Consider the following 12,946-nt stretch of genomic DNA (forward strand, 5'->3'; position numbering starts at 1 on the left):
TCTGGAAAACCTTTCTCAAATCTTTGACGTGGTCAGACTGCTTCCTGGACTCTATGATCACATCGTCCACGTAAACCTCGATCTCCTTGTGTTTCATGTCTTGGAATATGGTTGTCATTGCCCTCATGTAAGTTGCCCAAGCATTATTTAAACCAAAAGTCATGACCCGGTAGCAATATATTCCCCATGGCATGATGAATTCCGTCTTTTCCGTATCTTCCTCATCCATTAAGATCTGATGATAGCCTGAATGGCAATCCATGAAAGACCCAATCTCATGTTTGGCACAATTATCAATAAAAATATGGATATTTTGTAGCGGGAAGTTGTCCTTTGGGCTTGCCTTGTTGATATCACGGTAATCAACACACATTCTGGTCTTACCATCCTTCTTTGGCACAGGCACAATGTTGGCTAACCACGTGGGATACCGCGTGACTCGAATGACCTTTGTAACAAGCTGCTTTGTGACCTCTTCTTTAATCTTCACACTCATGTCAGTTTTGAATTTTCTCAACTTCTGTTTGACGGGAGGGAATGCTGGATCAATTGACAATTTATGGACCACCAAATTGGTATTCAAGCCTGGCATGTCATCATACGACCATGCAAAAATATCCTTATGCTCAAACAATACTCTAATTATCTCTTCCCTGATTTGCGGTTCAAGATGGACACTTATCTTAGTTTCTCTGACATTATCTGGGTCCCCTAAATTGATTGCTTCTGTATCATTCAGGTTAGGCTTATGTTTTTCCTCAAAATGACTTAGTTCCTTACTAATCTCTTTAAAGTCCTCATCCTCATCATATTCTGATTCATCATCACACTCTATTTCTTGGATAATTATTTCAGAACTAGATTAACTTTTAAGACTGGGCTGAAAATTCCTCATGCATGTCATGTCATTGAAAATAAAGGATAATACGGTTTGTACATCAACAAGCAAAAAATAGAAGTTTGGGTCACAGCCCTGGAATGACCCACCTAGAAAGGAAAACAATAAAAACTACCAAGACTCCTTCCGGGTAGGGAGAGGAGTAGATATCCAATTGTTAAGCTTTATATTCGGCCCGACGAACTGCATGCCCGCTTTGCTAGAACCTTCTCAAACCTCTACCATGTTCACATCATCAAACAACCTCTGGAACCTTTCGATTAACTCCTCATCAACGTCAACCACAAAACTTCGAATTGTCATCACTGGGCGTTTCCTAGCACCGGGCTTGACAAAAGACCAGGAGAGACGTGGAACAGACTTTGGAAGTGCCCATGCCTTTTGTTTCAACCTTTTAGCCCTTTTCACATTTGATGTTGCAGGTTTGAATCCAAGGCCAAACGTACCCAAATTTTCGGGGAGGGACACTGGCTATATGTACCCTGCAGAGATGCACCCAGACCTTTACCAGGCACAAAGCCATTTTTCAGCATTTCAAAAGCCACCATGACTGATGCAGAGGTTATCTTTGGAGTTGGAACACATTTCCCCTCTAGTACCTTCTCGACCGGCATTGTTTCAAAAACTTGATAGACCCAAGGCCCTTTGTCATCTTCAACCTCAATGAACAGGACAAAGGCATCACTATGAGCACACAACTTATCCTTTCTGTGCACGACGATCTCCTGTCTATCCCAGTCGAACTTCACCATCTGATGCAGAGTGGACGGGACTACTTTGGCGGCATGAATCCAAGGTCAACCTAGCAGCAAATTATAAGAGATGGCTACGTCCAGCATTGGAACACCATGGTGAATTCCACCGGTCCTATTGTTAACTCGAGCACTATATCACCAACTGAGTCTTTCCCTCCACCATCAAATCCTCAAACGTAGATGTTGTTCTTGTGAATCCTCTCATCATAAACTTTCAACTTGTTCAGTGAAGATAGAGGACAAATGTTTGCACTAGAACCATTGTCGACTAACACCCTGGTAATCATAGAATCTTCACATTTTACCGAAAGATAGAGAGCTCTGTTGTGTTCAGTACCTTCCACTGGCAACTCATCATCAGAGAAGGTGACCCTGTTCACCTCAAATATTTTTTTGGTGATCTTTTCCAGATGGTTTACAGAAATTTTGTCCGGAACATGAGCCTCGTTCAGAATTTTCATCAAGGCCCGACGATGCTCGTCTAAGTGGATTAACAATGACAGTAAGGAAATCTGAGTAGGCGTCTTTTTCAACTGCTCCACGATGGAATAATCTTGTACCTTCATTTTTCTCAAAACCTCCTCCTCCTTTTCCTCAGTCACTACTTTCTTTACTAGGACTGGATTATCTCTGGATGTTTTAGCTTTCCTTAATTCTTCCGAGGCAAAGCATCTCACCGAACAAGTTAATCCCTGGGCCTCATTGACTTCTTCTTTCACTTCCTTTCCCTTGTAGGTCACTATCACCCATTCATAGTTCCATGGGATAACCTTGTTGTTGACTACCGGCAACTGTGTTACAGGCATGATGATGACAGGATCCGTATGGGCACCCTCTACAATTATGATATGCTTATTTGCCACTCCTAGCATAACCACTTTTGAGTTTTCTTGTTTCGCCGCAACATCACTAGGGGATCCTTCCATGACTAACACAGATGATTCACTATTTTCCCTGCTCAACTTGTTCACTGATGCTTCAACTATTGATTTTTTAACTAGCTTGACTTCACTGGACCGAATCATCATGACGGTCTATGAAGTCTTCTTGGTCTCCCCTCCCTTATGTACTATCTCGATCATGTTTATTTCCTGATGGATTGGCAATAGGTTCTGGTTGATGTTGGGTGCCTCTCGAGTTTGGACTTCAATCCGGTTCGTGTCAATGAGCTCCTGGATGTCATTTTTCAGGTGCCAGTACTTCTACTTATCACTCCCCGGAGTACCAGAAAAATATTCACAACTCACGGAATAATCAAGATTCTTTGGAGGAGGGTTTGGCAATTTCGACTCAATTAGCCTCATCATGTCCAACTACCTCAATCTATGGAATAAACTGTTATAAAATTCCCCCAATGGGGTGAAGGTTTTCTTTCGCTGCAACCTCTTATTTTTGAATGCTGGATTGGGTCAGAAACCCGGACTGACAGGGTTTCGGTAGGCTCGTAAGGGTGGGTAAGCATTTTGTGGAGCTGGGTAGGTGTTTTGTGGGGCTGGGGTATGCCATTGTGAGTAGGCAAGAGGTTGAGTATATGTCTGGGTGTGGTGGACAGAAATATGGGGGTCTGGTGATGGGAAGTAGTGTTGGGGTGGATTATGTGGGGTTTGAGTGTAGGCTTGGTGGTGGGGTCGAGGCTGAGTATAATGGTGTGACGGGCCCCTGGGTCCAAACCATGATCTTGAATCAATTGTTGCCATATCTTCTTCATTTTCTTTCTGATCACTCACCCAGTACCTTTCTGAATGGCTTGGTAGTTGCCTTAATAGTCGAGTAACTCATGATTTTGTTTGATTTAAGCCCTTCTTCCACCATGCCACCCATCTTCACTACCTCGTTGAAGGACCTGCCTATGGCCGATACCAGATGTCCAAAGTAAGTAGGTTCCAAAGCCTACAGAAAATAATCCACTATTTCGCTCTCCTTCATCGGAGGGTCAACTCTTGCCGCTTGTTCTCTCCAACGAAAACCGTGCTCCCTGAAACTTTCACTAGGCTTCTTCTCAATCTTAGTCAGAGGCAAACGATCTGGAACAATCTCGAGGTTGTATTGGAAATAAAAAGCGAATGCTTGGGCCAAATCATCCCATGTATACCATCTGTTGTGATCCTGATGAGTGTACTACTCCAACGCCGTGCCGCTCAGACTCTGGCTAAAGTATGCCATCAGTAGCTTATCCTTCCCATCGGCTCCTCTCATTTTACTGTAGAATCCCCTCAAATAGGCCACCGGGTCTCCATGCCCGTCATGTAGATCGAATTTAGGCATCTTGAATCCCACTGGCAGTTGAACATCAAGAAATAGACACAAATCTTTGTAGGCCACACTCACCTGGCTTCCCAAATCCATGCATGTTCCTGAATGACTGTTCTAGGCTTTTAACCTTCCTGAACATCTCCTCATATTCTGGGGTTTTAGGTGGTTTCTCAGTCTCACCTAGGAGGTCAAAACGAGGAGTGTAGGAGTAATGCTCTAGGGCCTTTAAAGTAGGCTTCTAGGGTAGTACTGGTTATCCTGGGTCTGGAATAAGGGCTCACTGGAGGATTGGTGCAGTGTAGCGGGTGGGGGTGCCATGAAAACAAGGGTGGCTGGTGGAGGGGGGTATGGGATTGATTTGGGTGGTGGAGCTTGTGGGGTTTGGGAAGTAGTGCCCTGGTAACGGTGGTAAATGGGAAAGCCTGGAGATGAATCAATAGTGGGAGGTTCCTGGGATTGAGCTAGTGGCGGGACAAAAGCAGGGTTGGCGGAGTAGGATGGTGGTGGATGCCCTTTTACCCATGCTTGGTATATCTCTGCCATCTGGTGTTTCAGCTTATACAACTCCCCTTTCAGATTAACATCAGACTCTTTCCCCTCTCTTGTTGGATCAATAACACTTGTATCCAGTTCTTGATTAGCCATGATCAACTTGCCTTTGGACCTGGTGTTGTACGGGTGAGTTGCCAGAGTGCCAAATAAACTAACCACCTGCTTGAACTTGATGACAAAAACAAACTTGTTAGTGAATAGGGCTTAACAGATAGGCAACCGCACGTTGGTGATGCAATGCACCTAAGCAATTAACCATTTCTATTATGCATTTGAACGGTTGCTTGCGTCATCCCGACTTTCCATAATTTTCCTTTTGCAATATCTCCTTTCTCTCTCTTTCTTTGCATTTCTTTGCTTGATTTTGCCTTTGTTCACTCATTTTCACTCTCTTGTTTTGCCATTGTTTCCTTCCCACAATTCTCTTGTTTTCACTCTTTTTTCTTTGCTTGGTTTTCTCATTTTCATTCTCTTCTTGTTTCTTTTCCTCTCTTTTCTTTCTTTTCATTTCACAGTTATGATCGAATCCTATGGGGATTGCCCATGTATCATGATACCGCATGAATCAGACCAAGCGTAGTTCTGGGGGATAAGTGTAAAATAAATAAAAAAGAGCATTTTGGGGTTTTCAAATTTTTTCATATAATAACAACATCTTGATTACAAAGATTTATCCTACAGAATTTAATCATAAAACTAACAGACTCGAAAAAGGGGGACTAACAGGCTCTAACAGAAAGATGAAAGTACAGACATGAAGACAGACTAACAGACTCAAACAAAGAAAGTGAAAATACAGACTCGAATGAAAATCATGAATACATTAATGCCACAACTGCTCCAGGGGCCCGCGGAACACCGGTCGGTCTTGCCACGGGCCTATCTGCAAGATCCCCTTGAAGGCGCTCCAAGTCACTCATTATTTGGCAAACAAAGGTCATTACCGTAGCAAAGAAGGTGTTTCTAGTCATGTCTTCACATTCATGACACTTCATGATGATGCAGTCTGCAATGTCTCTTACCCTCTCCCTGTTGATACCCTTTTCTTGGAGCAAACACCTTATTTGCTGAGACCTAGCTTCTAGTACTTGGGCATCATGAAAGTTTTGACCCTGCAACTGTTGCATATCTTCCTCTAATGTGGCCATTAATGCATAGCAATGTTCCCTTTCTGCTTTAAAGTTCTTAGCTTGTTTGTCTATCTCATTTTCGAGGGTAGCTAGCCTTTTCTTCAAATTGGTGACTATTCCTTCATATTTCCTTTTCAACTGTGGGACAAACTCTGCTCGTCCCTCTACGTTCTTCGCTAACTGTGCCCGGGCACTTACCAGATTACCCTCAAATTTTTCCATATCATCCTCACACTCAGCTAATTTCCTCGTCAGACCAATTATGAGTCTTTCATCCTTTCGGCTCCTTTCCCGATTCTCAGCAGCCATTTTCATTTTTTGGATCTGTGCTCGAAGGGCCTTATTTTCTTGAGACAATTTCTTCTTCTCCCCTTCATCGGCCGCGGCTTTTACACTTTTGTCAAATTTAAGATCCTGGATCTGTCCCTCCAATTTTCTTATGGTGGCTCTGTAGTTTTCCTCTTTTGCCAACCAATCCCATTGCTCTTGCGCTTCATTAATGAATTGTTGAATATCGGGCCTTTTTGCGGGCCGTTCGGGCTCTTGATGGACTTGCAACCTTTTACCTTACTTAGCTGTGTAACTAGGCTCCAACTCGCCTCTGGATAAATCTCGTACCTGAGCTTTTGGCTCTAAGAACCTACATTTATGCCAAATTCGACGCACTCTTTCTTCTGGGAAAGCAACTTTGGGTTCAAATTCGATGACCTGCCGTCTCAAATCCTCATCAAGTGGGATGGTGTAGTACCTGCCTAACTGGCATAGAACTCTATTCAGGGCATAAGGCTGAATGCTCCGGAGACCCATCAGTAGAAGAAAACACACCCCAGCCGACATATAAATGACTTCACTGACCGAGAGCCACCCGAATATCCATTCAATCTTGTTTGCAGTCAGGGAGGTCAAGTGTGCAAACAATGCTTCCGTACCATCCAGAAACCCATAGCCCTTGACCCGTCATTCATGTTTTTCAATGCATTGAGGACCGGTCATACCGTAGTTCATGTACCCCGGACGGTGGTAAAGGTGATCCACCATATAGAGTTGGAGAAGTATATTGCATCCTTCAATAAACTTTCCTCCCTCTTGGCAAATAGTTAGAGCTCGGTAGAACTCTACCAAGATCATCGGTACAATGGTGCCATTTGCCTTTTTAGTCATGAAGTCGTCTATCCCCACAAGCCCCAATCCTATGTTTCCATCTTTTCTTGGACAAATAAAAACACCCAAGAATGCCACTATGAAAGCTAATTCCCGCGAGCTTCCCACTTATCTTTGTTCCCCGAATGAGTAAGACCGCTATCTGGCATCTCAAAACTGCGGGGGTTCCCGTAGCGTCGGTACAAGAAGTAGAATTTGCAGAATCCCTTGGCCAAATTTGCATCTTGAGCTTCCTGACTGACGCTTAGAAGGTCCAGAAATTTATGAGGAGTCACAGTTCTGGGTACCACCGGGTATTGATTTCTAATATTCCTATTAAAACCAGTGTATCCCGCTATTTCCTCAAGCGTAGGGGTTAGCTCAAAATCAACAAAATGGAACACATTATGTACTGGGTTCTAGAAGGGTATCAAAGCCTCAATTATATCCTTCCTCGTCTTAATCTTCAAAATCCCAACAAGACCATCCAAAGCTTTTATCACAGTTTTTCTACTGACTTCACCCAAATCATTCCACCATATATGTAGTTCTAACGGGATTTCCTCGCAGACTATGAAAGGTTCATTTTCAATTGTGCTATCCTGCACATTTATTTAAGGTGATTGATTAAAAGACTATGTATTACTTTGACTCAAGAGAAAAATACCCATTTTCACAAAATTTAGAACAAAACATTCTTGCGAATACAGCCCTTCGGCACCTCAAGAGAGAAACAACAAAAAATTGTTTTAGGGCTATTTTTGTTAACCAACCAAATTGTTTTTTGAAAAAGGACCCTAAGTGGCTGTTCTTGCAAAAACAGCCTTCTGGCACCCTTTGGGGCATTTCTGGCTATTTTGAACAAGAATGGCGCCACCTAATTTATTTAAGACAAAGCAACATCACTTCAATTTTTGGGGTTCTTTTTGCAAAAGGAGTTGGACCCGATGAGGGTTGCCTACGTATCCCACATTCAGTGGTAATCAAACTTGCGTAGTTCAGCCAATTTTGAAGCAATAGAAAACACAAACTTTTGAAGTAGCTTTTTTTCGAGAATTTTGGCAGAGTTTTGGGGTATTTTGGACACCAAGTTTTTCATAGGCGGGTAATTTCCTCTCTCTCACCTCAATTTGGTTTTTCTCCATTTCTCCCTTATACTATAAGCCGGTTAACATGCAACCCGAATCAAATAAATGCGCAAGTAGCAAGAAAAAATGCATCAGGATGGTCTTTTGATTTCAGGTGCGCTTGTCCTAGACGGACCCAACCCCTATGTTGGATCCCTAAAGTCAAAATGCACATGATGCAAATAAGCGTTCCTACTAAGGATCCATCATGAGGCTACATTATAGTAGGTTTGAAAACCTGGGTTTATTTGTTCTAGACCTGGCTTACCCGAGCGGACAGCTCGAGCCGATGGGGGCAGCGTACCGGGAATATAGAAGCTTTACCAGCTTTGTAACTTGTCCGAACCTCGTTCTAAAATTGGGATATGGCTCTAACAGAAAAGAAGTCACACAAAGTGCACACTTCCCAGATGATTTAGAAGTCTCCGAAAGAGGAGGGTTTCGCAACAATTTATATACAGTCCAAACAATATCAAAGCGGTAAAAAGAAACATTTAGCACATTAGGCCCAAACATATAATAAAACCAGATAATAAATAAAGCCAAATATAACAATTATTCTAATCTCTATTTCTTGAACCCTGAACCAGAGATTCTGAGTTCTTGTCCTCAGCAGAGTCGCCAGAGCTGTCACACCTCCTTTTATCAACCGAAGGGATATTAGGGAGTTTTTTCCAATTTAAGTGACAATCGAAACGAGGTTATTTATTTAAGAAATTTAGAGTCGCCACTTGGGATAATTTATGGTGTCCCAAGTCACCGATTTAAAATCTCGAATTGAGGAAGATTTGACTCTGTTTATGTCCGCGAACACAGAAATTCGAGTAAGGAATTCTGTTAACCCGGGAGAACGTGTTAGACATTCCCGAATTCCTTGGTTCTAGCACAGCTGCTCAACTATTATTATTGGCCTAATTATCTGATTTTAAAACACTTTTTAACCTATGTGCATTTTTAACCTTTTAGCCGCTTTTAATAATTTTAAAATGCTTTTAGGGAGATTCAACGTTATTTAAAACATGTCTTGAACCACGCCACGTAAAATGCACCCGCGGTTCGCGACACGTTCTATTTAGCATTATTAAGAATTGAATTTGGGTCACATGAAATGTGCACCCGAGGTTAATAATTAAAAGAAAGTCAGTTTAAAGAACGCGCCTAAAGCAACTACGAAGGTTCAAATTAATAACAAAGTTGCGAGGCCCATGGAAAATTCAATTGATGGCATACCCCGATTTTTAGAGAGTTAGTACTAATTACATGAGGGCCATGGGTTATAAATTTATTTGGCATGGCATGCCTCAATTTATTACTATTGAAAGGGGTTTCTTAATTTAGTCTTTGAGGGCCATAATTTGTATGTTTGACTAATACATCGCACCTCAAACTAATTAAAGGAGTCATGTCTAATTAAAGATACTAAAGACAATTTGAATTTTAGCCCAATTACATCCTATACGCGCCAGTATGGACTACTTATGTGAAGTACTGCTATGGCGTAACATTTAATGGGAAGAATGAATTCCAGGCTTGCAATAACAAAAAAACATTTAAAAAGGGAGTTGGGCTCAAGATGAGACCCAAATTAAACGGGGTCAGCCAAAGGTCTAACTGGGCCAACCTCATGGCCCAGCTGCACTATTGGCTTTGGTTTGTTGATTTTAAAATCAACTCCCATTCGAACCCCACATCCCAAAGGATGCCCTTGCTAAACAAATTCATTGAACATTTTATCCACTCCATAAATCAAATTAATTATAGACAAAAGAACAGTTTTAATGCTGAATATTTCACCACATCAAGAACTATAAGACATCCAGCTCCCTTGTTAACATATCAGAACAAATTGTATACATACATGATTGACAAGATACCATATCAAATGACTTAAACCTTTTATGATTCAAATGACCTTAAACAGGTAATGAATTGCCAAAATCATACATTCAACTACACATAACAACATCTGACTTGTAATGTGACATTTTGGACAATGTTTTATGTAGTCACATTAAATTTCCTCCACAGTACACACAACATGGGTTCAAAATTTATTCCTCGAGATGACATGCAAACCCCAAACCCATTACAAACGTTTAACTCCCCATTTCAATGAACAATAGGCTAACAGGACTATTATACAGACTTCTAACATCAGCATGAGTTTTTTTTTTGAATATATTCTACTAAAAGCTTCATTAACCAAAAAATCACAATAAGCTTAAACATTACAAGAAAAGAAATAGACAAGAGAAAATGAAATGAAAACTGAATAGCCAAAACATGAAAAACTAAAACAAAACCAAACAAAATGATCCTTATTAAACTTCAGTAGAACCAGATCTTCCATACACACATATTCATAGCTCCATTTGTCATTCAAGGTTCAAAAGATTACCTGGAATAATAAGAACAACCAACAGAACTTCTCATCAAGGAAATAACTGTAGCAACAACCTTTGAACAACAGTAAACAACAAACTTTAAATAGCTAAAGCCATCTTTCGAACCCAGGAGATTAATAGTCTTCTTGAACTTTTAAAAATTCCCAGAAATATAAACAAAGCAAAGACTGTAATGGAACATTGATTGTGAGATTTTTCTTCTTTCTTTCTAATTTTTCAAAGCTTTTATCAGTGAGTAGCTATTTGTTCAGTCGTTTCTCAGTTTTCAGTATTCTAATTCTCTAAAATCTCCCTTGGCTATGAAGGAACATGCCTTTTATAGAAAACTTCTAGGGCAACAGAAATGGTTTTAGATTTTACCAATTACCCCTTCTTTGAATTTTCATTTTTGCATTTTAAACTCTGATTTTAAAACCAATTTCTGAAATTACCCAACCCCCTCTTTCCTGGAAGCTTCCCATTCAGTTTTTTAAAGATTCGCTAGATAAAAATCCCCTAAATACCCTTTAATCCCTTGTTATTTACCCTCAAAAAGCACCACTAGTTGGGCTAGACCCTAACACATTTGAACCCATCCCCTTTTCCTTTGGGCTTCCGAACTATGAAGCCCAATTTATGGTCCACAGACCACAAACAATCATAACAAAAGAGTTCAGAAAACTGCGGGCATACAAAATTCTAAAAGAGAAATAAAAAAAATGGAGCAACAGGCAGTACATGAAACTAAAAGTACTAAAGAAACTGTGAACTACACTATTTATGCTAACATCACCATGAATTAATATGACTTGAATCTAATCATGCAAACAGGGGATCGACTTGAACTAATAAAGAAGAAAATAGAAACAAGAAGAAGCAGAAATATGCAACTAATTAATCAAAAGAAGAGAGAGAGAGAACAGGATGATTGACCAAGACTGAAGCATTAGCCAAATCTCAGACAAAAAATGTAGCCACTCGAATTGTTCTACCAAAGCTTGAAACTCACCCTAACGAGCACCTTTTGTCAAGGATACTCTATCAAGGCATGTTTCAAGCTTGATGAACAGAAACTTCTACAAACCCAAACCCCGAAATTAGGTTAACTCCAGATCCCAAACTCAACAATTTCCAAGGTTCAATTGGAAAGGTTATCAGGAGTTCTAGGTTTGGGGATACATAAGGATCGTAAGATGCAAATCTGTGCCAATTTGAGGAGGCTAGGGTTCGAGAATCCAAACTTCGATCTCAGATTCAAAGAGTTCTGAGACGATTTGAAAGAAATAGGTGGTATATTTGGTATGAGGGGATGAAGGGGGTGGTGTGATGTTAATTTGGAGGTGGTTTGGGGTGGCGCCGCCACCGGAGTGGTGAGGCATTTTAGCGCGGCGTTAGGGTTCTTCATATTTCTGAGTAGAGACGATGAGTGAAGGAGATGAAATGGGGGGGATAGGTTAGGACACCTATATAATAAAACAATGGCCAGTTCTGGACCGTTTGATTGAGTGAGATCGATGGCTCAGATGAGAGGGTCGAGACGGGGTCGTTTGATTAGGCTGGGGGTTTGGATCGGGTAAAGGCGTGGGTCTTGGGCCGGATTTGAATGGGTAGGGGCGGAAAAATGTTTTGGCTGGATTAGATTTTTGGCCCAAGCAGCCTTTTTCATGATTTCAACCTCTTTTGTTTTCAATTTTCAACTTTTTTCTTCTTTTCTTCTTTTCTTCTTTAATTAATTAAAACAAAAATTAAACTCTTAAATTAAATTAATTTACAAAAACTAAACTAATTACTTATCCTAACATTTAAAAAATTAGACAAACCCCTAAATTAAAATTAAAATTATAAAAATTTTAAATTAAAAGGTTAAAATGCAAAGTGAGTCATTTTTTGTGATATTTTTCATTTTTATACAACAACTAATTTACTAATTAATCTAAAAGTGTAAAAATAAATCCTACATGCAAATGTAGAGTATATTTGTTTTCATGATTTAAATAAAAATTAAACATGCACAAAGTAATGCAAATAATTATGAAAATTCCACAAAAATTCCTAAAATGGCAAAAAATTAAAAAAAAAAACTATTTCTTTGGGATTCTTTAGGAGTAATTCATATAGGACAAAAATCATGTTCTCACACACATCTATTCTTTTTTGTCGTGTGATTTGATTTCTCAATGCTAATTGAACTTCCAATTTGTTCTTTCGCATATGGCGAGAACATGTACCGCTTCATCAGTTGATCAGCAGCCCGATCCCCCAGGGGCGGCTCCTACGAGGGGCAGAGGTCGAGGCCGTGCTAGAGGCCGAGGTAGGCACAGGGCTCAGCCTAGAGCTCGAGCGGCAGCACTAGTGGTGGAGCCTCTGGTAGAGTTTGAGGATGAGGTTCCATCCTAGACCATTCCAGCAGGGCCAGTTCAGGTTCTAGAGGGGTTCATCGCCACCTCGGTACTCTATGATGCTCTAGTTTGTCTAGTGGGACTTATGGAGAGTGTCACTCAGGCATGCATACTTCCTGTAGCACCATCCATCTCACGGGCTGGGTGAGGAGCACAAACTCCTGCTACTCGCACTCCGGAGCAGATGGCTCCCCAGTTCCAGACTCTAACAGCTCAGCCAGTAGGAGTAGCTCAGCCAGTTGTTGCGGCTCAGCTCGCTGGTGGATCATCTATGTCTTCTGAGGCCTTGTTGAGGTTGGATAAAATCA

The sequence above is a fragment of the Nicotiana sylvestris genome, chromosome 10, assembly GCF_000393655.2.
Source record: "Nicotiana sylvestris chromosome 10, ASM39365v2, whole genome shotgun sequence".
NCBI lineage: Eukaryota > Viridiplantae > Streptophyta > Magnoliopsida > Solanales > Solanaceae > Nicotiana > Nicotiana sylvestris.